At 36.2% G+C, this 11,708-nt stretch overlaps 1 protein-coding gene and 1 long non-coding RNA gene across 3 annotated transcripts in view; one reads left to right on the forward strand and one right to left on the reverse strand.

Moving 5' to 3' along the window:
• The window catches only part of nlgn2a (neuroligin 2a), a 223,172-nt gene that overhangs the window by 170,294 nt on the left and 41,170 nt on the right, over positions 1 to 11,708 (reverse strand). The gene's annotated exons all lie outside the window — the stretch shown is intronic.
• LOC135730644 (uncharacterized) lies at positions 1,652 to 5,192 on the forward strand. The gene is made up of 3 exons (XR_010526028.2): positions 1,652 to 1,822; positions 4,190 to 4,304; positions 4,969 to 5,192. It is a non-coding gene; the product is annotated as an uncharacterized lncRNA (long non-coding RNA).

Consider the following 11,708-nt stretch of genomic DNA (forward strand, 5'->3'; position numbering starts at 1 on the left):
GCGCTGACAGGTGGCGCCTGTCAGCAGCGCCCAGCTACGACTCAGGAAGTTGCTCAAATCCCTGTCGTGCCACAGAGCGCCACTCACATAATTTAACATTAAATAACATCATATTTGTCCCAAATCATTAACGATTATAATTGCCTGCCCGAGATTTTTTGCATTTTGAAGTAAACGCTATCTGATTAAGCTCGCGCTATATCATGTGCACCTCCGGTGTACGATACCTCCGAGTTGTCCTAGACGCGACTCGACACGGCGCTGCGTGCACTGAGCTGCGCTTCATAAAGAAATAAGGGTAAAGGAAATTCAAACCTTATGCTGCTTCTGACTGAGCAGCTTAATTTTGAGGGTTAGATTTAGGGTCGACAATGATCATGAAATAACAAAATAATCATTTTTGGTACACCGCAGTGAACTCCTGTGGATGAATATAAAAATACATTCACTTAAGTTCACTTAAAGACCACTTTATGATTTCAGGAAAACCCACAGAATGTCACTGAGATTAGCGCACAGTGATGTTTACTGTAGTGCCATAGGGAAGAGACTGCGACATTATGGCAATGCTCAAATTTATGCAGATTTATGTAAATGATCTCACATTTCATGAGTCGTGACATTTTGGGCTTGTTTTGCACTGTGCGGCTCTGAGAATGAGGGAATGAAAGCCAATTTAGGCTTAATTCTAATTATGACTCATCTGCTTAACTGTGAGCTGCGAGGGGCACACACTTACAATAAAGCAGAGCCATAACCATGTTGTAGGTTTCCAAGCTGGAAGTTAGGCTTGAGAATAATGGCTCATGCTAAGTTACAGGTTGAATGTGTCACAATAGTCAAATTCAAAAGTCTTGTTGATTTAAAATCAGATCACTAGCCAATCCATCTAGCCAATAGGCATGCAACCTAAATATCTGAATAGGATTTCCTGATCAGCTAGATTTACACACTCAAAAATCTGAAAAAAAAAGGTATAAAAAATGTATTTAGCTAAATTCAGGCTAAATATACATTAAATTGCATACACAAAGAGCGAATCCAAAAACACAGCTTGCTCTTTTATAGTGTCTCAGGTAGTTTATCTCCACCTGTTTATTAAACATGTAAACTCCTTGAAGAAAATACACTATAAACAACCATCCTAAAATCACTTAAAATATAAATTCATATTAGGCAGTCAAAAGTTAATTGAAGTTTAGCATACATTTGTGCAACATGATCTCACAAAGTTCCGTGGGATAGTCACGGAATTTTGTGCTTATTTTTTCTTGGCATTCTCACGGATCTCCACATTTTTCCATGGCCCTGCTATGGACTGTGTTTTTCCGTGGTATTCTCACGGATTGGTTACTCAACTGCTTTTTCCTATTTTCATATCATTTTCGCTTTGGTTTAGGGTTAGATTTGGTGTTTGCGTTAGTATGTCACTTTAACAGATTGGTTTATACTATTTTTTCTGATTTATTATTTAATATTTTCTAAACTTTATACAATTGTCGCCTGGCGTTGGGGTTAGAGTTGGGTTTGGGATGTCATTTAATGTAAATCTAACCCTAAACCGAAGCGAAAATGGTAAGAAAATAGCACAAAACAGTTGAGTAACCAATCCATGAGAATGCCACGGAAAAAGCAACCTGGTCTCATGGGAAATACGTACCTCTGCACACTTTTTTGCAGCGCCAAAAATATGTACCAATAGGCACGTATTGCTACAGTTTTGAAAAACAAACGTCCACTGGGGTCGCTAAAGAGAAGAACTCCATGTGACATTACATTAGGAGTTGCATTTCATTACATCGCGAGATTTAACAACGCATTGGTAAGTTAAGTGTCTTTAATTTGATATAAAGTTTATTACTCTATATAAATCAGGTTAACGTAAAAGTGTTCAATTCAATCGCTGTTTTATATCTGTCAGTTCTGCTTAGGCTTATTGTATCTCAAAATGATTTTAAATCAGCACATCGTAACTAAAACGATTAAATGCCATCCTCAGCTTTAACGTGACGCAGATTCGATCAGTTAATATTAGGATAAAGGTAACGCGATACGCGTCGATTTTACCATGCTTTACCACAGTAACAGTTTATTTCGGCTACTGCGTGGTAAAACCCGAATACGCGTCGAAATTACCATGCTTTACCACAGTAACAGTGTATTTTTCGGCTACTGCGTGGTAAAACCCTAATACGCGTCGAATTTACCATGCTTTACCACAGTAACAGTTTATTTCTGCTACTGCGTGGTAAAACCCGATACGCGTCTAGTTTACCATGCTTTACCACGGTAACAGTATACTCTCACCTCAGCCCCCCCTCCCAGAATGTTTTAGATGTCTTCATATATAAAACACCTCCCATACGAAAATAACCCATGGTTTTATTGTGGTAAAAGTGTAGTAACCATGTTTTTTTGGTGTATTGATTACTATGAGCAAAACCATGGTTTTACTACAATAACCATGGTTAAACTATGGTTTTTGAAAACCATGGTAACTACAAAATAACCATGGTTTTGACAAACACCTGATTCCACTCATCAGTCTTGTTCCAGAATGTTTAAAACGTTCCTTAATTAACACACTTACAAGCTAATGAACTGAATCAGCCCTTACAAAATTTAACCATGGTTTTACTACAGTTAAAACCAAAAAAACATGGTTACTGTAGTAACTACAATAACCATGGTTTAATTATGGTTTTTGAAAACCATGGTAACTACAAAATAACCATGGTTTTGACAACCATGGTTTTCAAAAACCATAGTTAAACCATGGTTCTTGTAGTTACTACAGTAACCATGTTTTTTTTAACTGTAGTAAAACCATGGTTAATTTTTGTAAGGGCTGATTCAGTTCATTAGCTTGTTAGTGTGTTAATTAAGGAACATTTTAAACATTCTGGAACAAGACTGATGAGTGGAATCAGGTGTTTCATATAAGGAGACATTTAAAACATTTTGGGAGGTGGACCTTGAGGACTGAAGTTGGGAACCACTGACCTAAAGGATTATTAGGAACACCTGTTCAATTTCTCATTTATGCAGTTATCTAATCAACCAATCACATGGCAGTTGCTTCAATGCATTTAGGGGTGTGGTCCTGGTCAAGACAATCTCCTGAACTCCAAACTGAATGTCAGAATGGGAAAGAAAGGTGTGGTGTTTAATCAGACCCAGCGCGCACAAAAACCACGCGCGAGTGAGAGATACGAGCACGCGAACACTATTCGAGCGCGAAAAAGCAGAACACAATTGTGTAAAGCATCCTTGCGAGAGCGCACCTCCGCTCAGCGCGCACAAATGCAGTCACGCGAGCAAGGGCTTGGATGAGCTTTTGCTCGATTCTGACTCTCTCTATGCTCTCACAGCTGCACCACACAAGCTCGCTCGATCAATATGACTTTTGGGTCTTTGGGGGCGGGACATTGACTGATGTCTTCGTGCCTATGATTGGTTGGTTGATTTAATCAGTGATTTGCATAATCTTCTGTTCTCAATTCGTATCCAGTCAATCTAGGTAGAGAAGACACGTTTTAATAGGACCCTTATGTCGGAGCCAACCCTATCTCACAGCGAATTCGTAATAATTCAAACGATTTAACCAAGTGGCTAAATCGTATAAAATCATACGAGCTGGCTCGTACGAAATCGTACGATTAGTTCATCGCATTTAACACAGCCCTGTGTCGCAGGGATTTTGTGCTAATTAATACGAATATATTAAATCGTACTATACCATACGATTTTGTTCATCGCATTCAAGAAGCGTGACCTGTAGCCAGAAAAAAACCTCTGGGTGTGCATCTGAAAATCTGCGTGTGTCACAGGCAGGCAAGATAACCAGAAACGCTGGGGAATTCAGGTGCTGTAATCGACTCATCTCGTTATAGATCAAGATAATTTATGAAGATCTTTAAACGAAGGATTGGAATATCAGATAGTTGACATGGTAAGCAAGTTAGTTAATATTTTTAATTAAAAAAAAGGAAAAAACGAAATAAAACGAATACATACATTATTGTTGTTGCGGTGTGTCACGTGACAATCATGACCCGTCGCCATGGACACAAGGGGTCAGATAAAATATTTGTAACTTGCGTGTGAAAGGTTTATTTTAAATATATATATATATTCTAAGTAAACAACAAAATTGAAACTATAAATAAATATTCTGCATCCATTTTAGGTGTGCCACTCTGGGTGGCTCCGGCACACTTGTGGCTACGCCCCGCCGTGACCCAAATCTCATTCGCACATCATCGCGAAATTTATCATCAATTTACAAATGTCATCACATCTCGGTGAGTATACCATAAAGTGTATGTTTGTTCGATTTTAAATTCATTATATGTGTTAATCCAGATCGGCTTCTAAATGTTCTCTGAATTGTATTGGTCATCTATATTACATTCTTTCTTTTTGTTCAAAATAAGTTCAACACAACACATAATCAAGCAGTGGGTGAAAAGCTAGTCACGTTATGTTAGTCACCATTAACATAACGTGACAGATCCTCGATCATTTTATTATATTCATATTTTTGGAATTAACTACCAATGTACTTCTACTGTGGTATTTTGTGTTTATAGGACACAAATCGTACCATGTTTTTACCGCAGTTAGTCTACTTCTACTGTGGTGTTTTGTAGTACAGTAACAGCAAACCTTATGCTTTTACCACAGTAGTTCAGCCTTTTTATACATAGTAAAAACAGTAACAACAACACCGTGCTTTTAATACATTTGATGTACAATTCAGAAATCTTTAGACATTTGGATCTTTCTTTTTGGTCAGTTTTATTCTTTTGCCGTTTTATTTATTTATTTATCTTATTATATAGTCTTATGATAGTGGGCGGATCTTGGGTAAATAGTTGTAAATAGTTATATACATACAATGTTTAGTAAATAAAGAATTTAAAAAATATCCAAAATTTGTAATTCACAATTTTTTTTGTCTTGCAGTTTCTTCACATACATCTCATACTCCTCCATCTACACGCTCCACAACATTTAAACCAACGGCTCTTTTAAGAGCCATCACTTGCAAAAGCTTTCCTACTCACTCACTCACTCACTCACTCACTCACTCTCTCTCCTACTCACTCACTCACTCACTCACTCACTCACTCACTCACTCACTCACTCACTCACTCACTCTCTCTCCTACTCACTCACTCACTCACTCTCCAACTCACTCACTCACTCACTCACCCTCCAACTCACTCACTCACTCTCCTATAGGGATGTGCAAAAAAATCGTCTGCGATTCTCATGCGTGTTTCATCAGTAAAGCCAGTTCCGTGATTAGAAGTAAATCGCCATCAGCTGCTTTCAGATGGAGCGGCATTAATTACACAGACCCGTAGTTCACAGAGAAGATAGGCAAAATTGCATCGATTATCGGAGTCGATTTTCCTTGATTTTGAACCAGATTTTGCCTAGCTTCTCGTTGAACTACGGGTCTGTGTAATATATGCCGCTCCATCTGAAAGCAGCTGATGGCGTTTTACTTCTAATCACGGAACCGGCATTACTGATGAAACACGCATAAGAATCACAGACGATTTTTTTGCATAGCCCTACTCTCCTACGCACTCACACACACTCACTCACTCACTCTCTCTCACTCTCCCCCTCTCTCTGTTTGTCCCTCTTTCAATTTGCTTTGCCTATTTCTCTTTGCATTCTTTCTTTTCTTTAATATGGCATCTTCAGGTTTTGACCAGTTATGCCAGGAAGCTGCAACTATTTCAAAACATCTTGACATGAAAGCTGACAATGCTGAACTTGAAGCAGCTACCAGGGAGGCTGAAGAAATTCTACAAATGTTCAATCCTCCACTGGTAATGTTAATTACATTTCAGTTTCCTTCTTCATTTGGTTAATTTTTTATTTACACTTAAGTTGCTTTAATAAATGTATATTTTTATCTGTTCATAGATTTCCAAGTCCTTACTTTCAATCACTTTTAGCATTTTATTTTAACATGTTTATTTCCAATTTTTTTTCAGCTGAAAAAGAAGACCAAACGAGCGATTTCCTGGACTCAACAGACACAGTGAACTTTGAACTGCATTTCAAAGGTAATATTGGTTATATAAAATATCCGTATATCCACATAAATGGACTCAGGTCCGTAATAGTGCCAATATAAATAATATAGTTTTATAAAATTGATTGTTGTCTGTTGTTACATCTGTAGCCAGCTTCTCAGCCGCAACACCGAGAACCAGAGTTGAGGTCAATGTACTGCTGAGAAAAGTGCAAGATCTGTTTAACCAAAAATATAGTAAGCATATGTTCAAACACTTTTTAAGTCTTGATAACCTAATATACCTTAATGTATCCATGGCATTATTATCAAATCAATAACTTATTTGTGTCCATCAACCATAAGATTGACACATTACCAAAATGACTGTTTACAGCCGGTACACTGGCTATTAACAGGATGGGAGAGTCACAATTTTCCGACTGTGTTACAATGTGTAAAATGTACATGCATGTGTTTGCCCGTGTCTTTCAGAGGATGCCGGAGGTACTGGAAGGCTCCCCTACCAGTCCCTGGTAAATCAAGGCATGACAGTTAAAGTTGCAGGACAGCCTCAAAAAGCCATCCTATTATAGAAGGAAGCAGTTGGAGGGCATTTTGCAAGCTGCTGAGGAGATTTCATTTGAAATCAGTAAGTGAGATTAACAGTGGTTTTGTTTCTCCACCTGTGTTTCGGCAGATCACTTGGCTCTATGCAAAGTGGAAAAAATAAGTTAACTAAACAATAATACGGGCCTACATTTGAGTCTTTGTATAGTGCAGCACTGGGTGGGTTAAGTTTTGACCCACAATAAGTAAATATTGGATAGATCAAATGCTGGATTGTTGTTATGCAACCATGGGGTATAATAACCCAGCAGTTGCGTTAAAACAACCCAGCATTGGGTCAATATTAACCCAGTAGTGTGTTCTGTCCAATATTTACCCAACATGCGTAAAAAAATAACCCAGATATTTTTAGACTGTGGGCCACTATATTTCTCCATGTCTCCCCAACCAGTCGAGGCAAATGGCTGCCCATTCTGAACCATGGTTCTGCTCGAGTTTGCTGCATATTAAAAGGAAGTTGCCATTGCACTCTCAGAAAAAAGGTATAAAAGTTGTACCTTTTTGTCACTGGTACACTACCTTTTAAAAAGGTCCTAAAATGTACCATTTAGGTACAGATATGTACCTATGAGGTACCAGCATGTAGCTTGGTGGTACCAATGTATACCTTTTAGGTACAAAAGTGTACTTTTTGAAAAGGTAGTGCCCCAATGTCAACTTTTGTATCTTCATGTACCTTTTTTCTGAGAGTTTGTAGCCTAATAATATAAAGAGTACAGTATGGTCTCTAGACCTACTCTGTTTGAAAAGTGCTGTGAGGAACTTTGTTATGAATTGGCACTTTAAAAATTCAATGTAATTCAATTGAAACAGATTCAGGTTATAGATTCTGTATGTGTCTATGACAGTTTGTAAGGGATGTAACACTATTTCTCAGTTGCAGTTTCCTCATTACAGTGGACACATTTTCTAAAAAGGCACCTCTCCAGAATATCCTATAGCTGCTTAATTGAATTTGAATAGTGATTGTGATGGCCCTTGGCAACAGTTGAATTTTATCTATAAAATTATATTTCTTCATTAATACTGCTGTGTGATGCAGAAAGACCAGTTATTTGTTATGCTTCTAAGTGTTTCTTTTTTTCCCTATACATTAATTAGATGCAGCACAATGCAACTCCACTGACAAAGCAGAAGGAATGTCAGAGGTGATGGACGAAGAAGGTACGCTGAGTTGTTTTTATTTTATCTTTAAATAAATATATTAAACTTTTAAATATATTAAACTTAAGAAGCATAGTTTACTAGATATGTAATTGTGGTCATTACACTGTACATTTCACCACTATACACATTATTAAAACAATAATCAAATCAAAAGATGAAATCTGTGTGTGATAGTTTAACACCTTCAAATCAACAGACACAGCAGATGTTGCCCAGAAATTTTAGAGGCTATGTGTGAAAATGGTATTTCTTTTCATTGTAATACAATTTGAATGGTATTGCTTAAGTTCAAGCTTAATTAAAACTACTCTTCTGAAAAGTCTGCCATTGACATTGGACACAAAGAGAAAAGCTCACTTGTTTGAAAATTACAATTTAGATATACAATACTTATTAAGGTGACATTTAACATCTTTTATAGACCATTTTGCAAGATGTAAACAACACTGGTCCAGAAGCACGTCCTGTATCAGTTTTTTAACACAGCATAAACGTTGGGATAAAATACAACCAACAGGACATATAAAACTTAATCAAAAAGTTAAAGAAAATTTTTTAAGATGTTTTCTTTATGTTTGAAATAAAGAAAACCGTTACAAACTGAAACAGGAAGTTGCTTACATCTTGCAATGATAATTTTACACTTTGAATTGGCTGTTGATATTTAGATGCAAACAATGAATGGTACTGTATCTGTATTTGACCTACAATTTACTAATTAACTATTGACAGTATAAATGTTGACACATTGCATTATGAATTTGTAATTTAGATTCAAATGTTGTATTAAGAAAGTTGTTATTATGTTTTATGTTCTACAGAGCTGGAAGAAAAGTCCTCAGAAACAGCCACTACTGTAGCTATCGTGATGACAGCAGATTAAGGTATCTTTTCAAATTGTGCTGATTTTTATGTCCCATTGTGAATAATAAGCTCTTCCTTATAGTAGACCAGGCCAAGTAGACCTGGTTTGGAGGCAGCAACATGTATAAAAACAGGTAGTTTCAACAGATTACAATACTTTAACAAGAACAGATATTGGAACAGAACCATAGACCAAAACATTTAAAAAGGGAAACAATCCACTACACAGTGACACATTGTGACAAATCAGCCTCCAAATCTTTCATTTAGGATCTAACAGCATTAAACTAGATTCACTTTGTAAGTCTTTCAACGGGCAGTTTCCAGGCAGAACGTGCAGAATATATAAACAAAGTTCTGTACATACATTTGGGACCTAAAGTATAAAAACATTTTAAAGGGTGTTGTCCAGGACATTGTCTTAAATTACAAACAGAGATAGAAGGTGAGCAGATAGAACAGGCCAACCTACGACTGAATGAGTTATGGCATTACAGTTAGTAATGCTAAAGCTGAAGAATAAAGTGCTGGTGAGATTTTTTAAAATTGAGTTACACTTCTGAATCATGTTTGATTTACATACATTTCTGAAATGGAAAACCCAGAGTTTTCCTTGTTTCCGCTTTCTGAAATGTGCCCCAGGAATTCTTCTTTGTTGACCTGCTTGTATCTTATGATTGAGCGTCAGCAATACCCACATTTTAATTTGGCAATAGAATATTGAATAAACTGCCTTTGAAATGTTACTTAAAATATGCTCTTGAGTATTAATTCAACTAACTGGCTTGACTTAAATATATTTGTTTTGATAGATGGAGGCCATTTGTGCTGTGTCTGCCGCGTCCTTTTCGATGACAGGAAGAAAAATGCTTCAAAGAAGTGGCGTTCATGGTCACAGTGCACAGTGTGCCAATCATGGTCACACACTGCATGTGGTTTTAAAAAAACATGTGCCTTAAATGCCAGTGTAAAGACACCATGCAAACAGCCTGTAGCGTATGCTAGTTACACAAGATGTTTTATGTTTTAACTTTGAGTTGTTTTTACTTTGTTCATGACCCCATCCCTACAAACACACACACACATTTTTTTTTATTTTTATGTATTAGGTGCCATTTAATCTTTTTCATGCAAATGTATTGTAATGATTACACTTATAATAAAACATATTTTTCATTCACTCTTTATTGTTGTCATTTGTTGGCACCATAAGTGTGGTCCCTTTACCTGGGACATGTGGGGACCAATTCATATCTATTGTACTGAATTTAGTCCACAGGTTGTAAATGATAAGTAGCCTATTGTTTCATATTTTATCAATGGTTCGGTAGGTTGGGTGTTGGCAAAGACCTCGCCATACTTTTCAATACAGTGAGTCAAAGTTCGATTTCATGTTATGATTAAATAGTTTACATAACTTTCACTTCTTTTTGCAGTCTTGCTGTCACTGAGAGGTATTTGGCAAATTGGATATTGAAAAGTTGGTTTATGTCAGAGCAGTAGTGATACTTGTGAAAACTTTGATATACAACTGAACAGTACAATTTAAACAACTTTAAATACAATGGTTGCTATAAAGGATGATGGGGATGATGATGTTATGTGTATCTGCTTTATCAAAGTGATTTTCCTCCATCACACAGATGAAGTTGAAGCAAATCTCTATTACCACATTTAATGTTATGAAAAGAACCATCATGACAGAAATACATATTTATATATGAATTGAAAGTAATACAAAAAAAAATGAGACCAGAAACACATCATGAGTTAAAAAACTGGCTATGCTCAGTTGTAAGGAATTTTTTGGAATGATTAAGTAATTTCACATTTTGTGTTAAAATTAAAGTGACAACACAAGTAACAAAATTTGGTGTTCCAATAATAAAACTGATTGTGTTGTTTTAACACATCTGTTTTTAAAGTGTATGTATTACTCTACAGAATGCTGTACCATTCATTAACAAAGTTTTAAATAATATATACTGTATACTACACTTTACCATAGTATTGGTATTTACTATAAATTACTTTAGTACTTTTTATGTGTGCAGAATTTTTATGACTGGACACACCTGATCCACATACATTTACGGTATAGTTTGCATACTGCTCAGGCCTGTCTTTCTGCTTAGAAAGACGGAAAATGAAACAATACATAGGCTTCCTATACTATACACATAGCTGAAACATTCTGTTTCTCAAAGTGTTTGGAAGGAGGGGAATGGTACTCTAATGGATAAACTAAATAGGCCTGTTTACAATTTTTAGTTGAGCTCAAAAGAAAACATCTAAACAAAAATAAATAGGCTACAAAAGATGCAAGAGAGCAAACATTATGTACATTATGTAGCAAACATTGTGTATAATGTTTGCTAATCTGGGTATTGACAACCAATAGGCCTAATAATAATCTACTAGCCTACAATCAGAGACGACTACCCATCAGACTATGATCTTATTTATTAATGGTATGTTTTAATTATCATAGCAGCATTGACATAAATAGATAGTATATGCATAGAAGCCCAAACAGAAATGCACAGTTTGTGTGTGTGGCCAGCAGGTATTCATCAAGGTGTGGGGTCTGTTTACACAGCCAGAAACAAACAAACAGCTTTATTTTATCTAACCGTAACCTTATTGAGCCTTCAAAGTGCTCTCTGAAACTACACCTGAGATGGCTTGTGTACTTGAAATGAGAACATGAAAAGTTTGTTATAGAGCTAAGCCAAATACATCGTTAGAAAGATCTTGACCTGCAGAATAACATATGTCAGTATAAAGAATCTACATGGCTCCTGCTTTGAAATACGGACCTTTAAAACATCACCTTGGTGCATTTTTGAATGCTTATAATTAGGCAACAAAAGGGGCTATAGACATGGGACAAACTCTTAATGAGAGCTGACCTCAGTTATAATGTCAATATAGTCAACAACTTGGGACTCTATCTATCAAATATGGTTAAAATTTATTTAAACCTATTTAACATTTAAATATTTAAAAT

This window comes from Paramisgurnus dabryanus, chromosome 2 (assembly GCF_030506205.2).
Source record: "Paramisgurnus dabryanus chromosome 2, PD_genome_1.1, whole genome shotgun sequence".
Classification (NCBI taxonomy): domain Eukaryota; kingdom Metazoa; phylum Chordata; class Actinopteri; order Cypriniformes; family Cobitidae; genus Paramisgurnus; species Paramisgurnus dabryanus.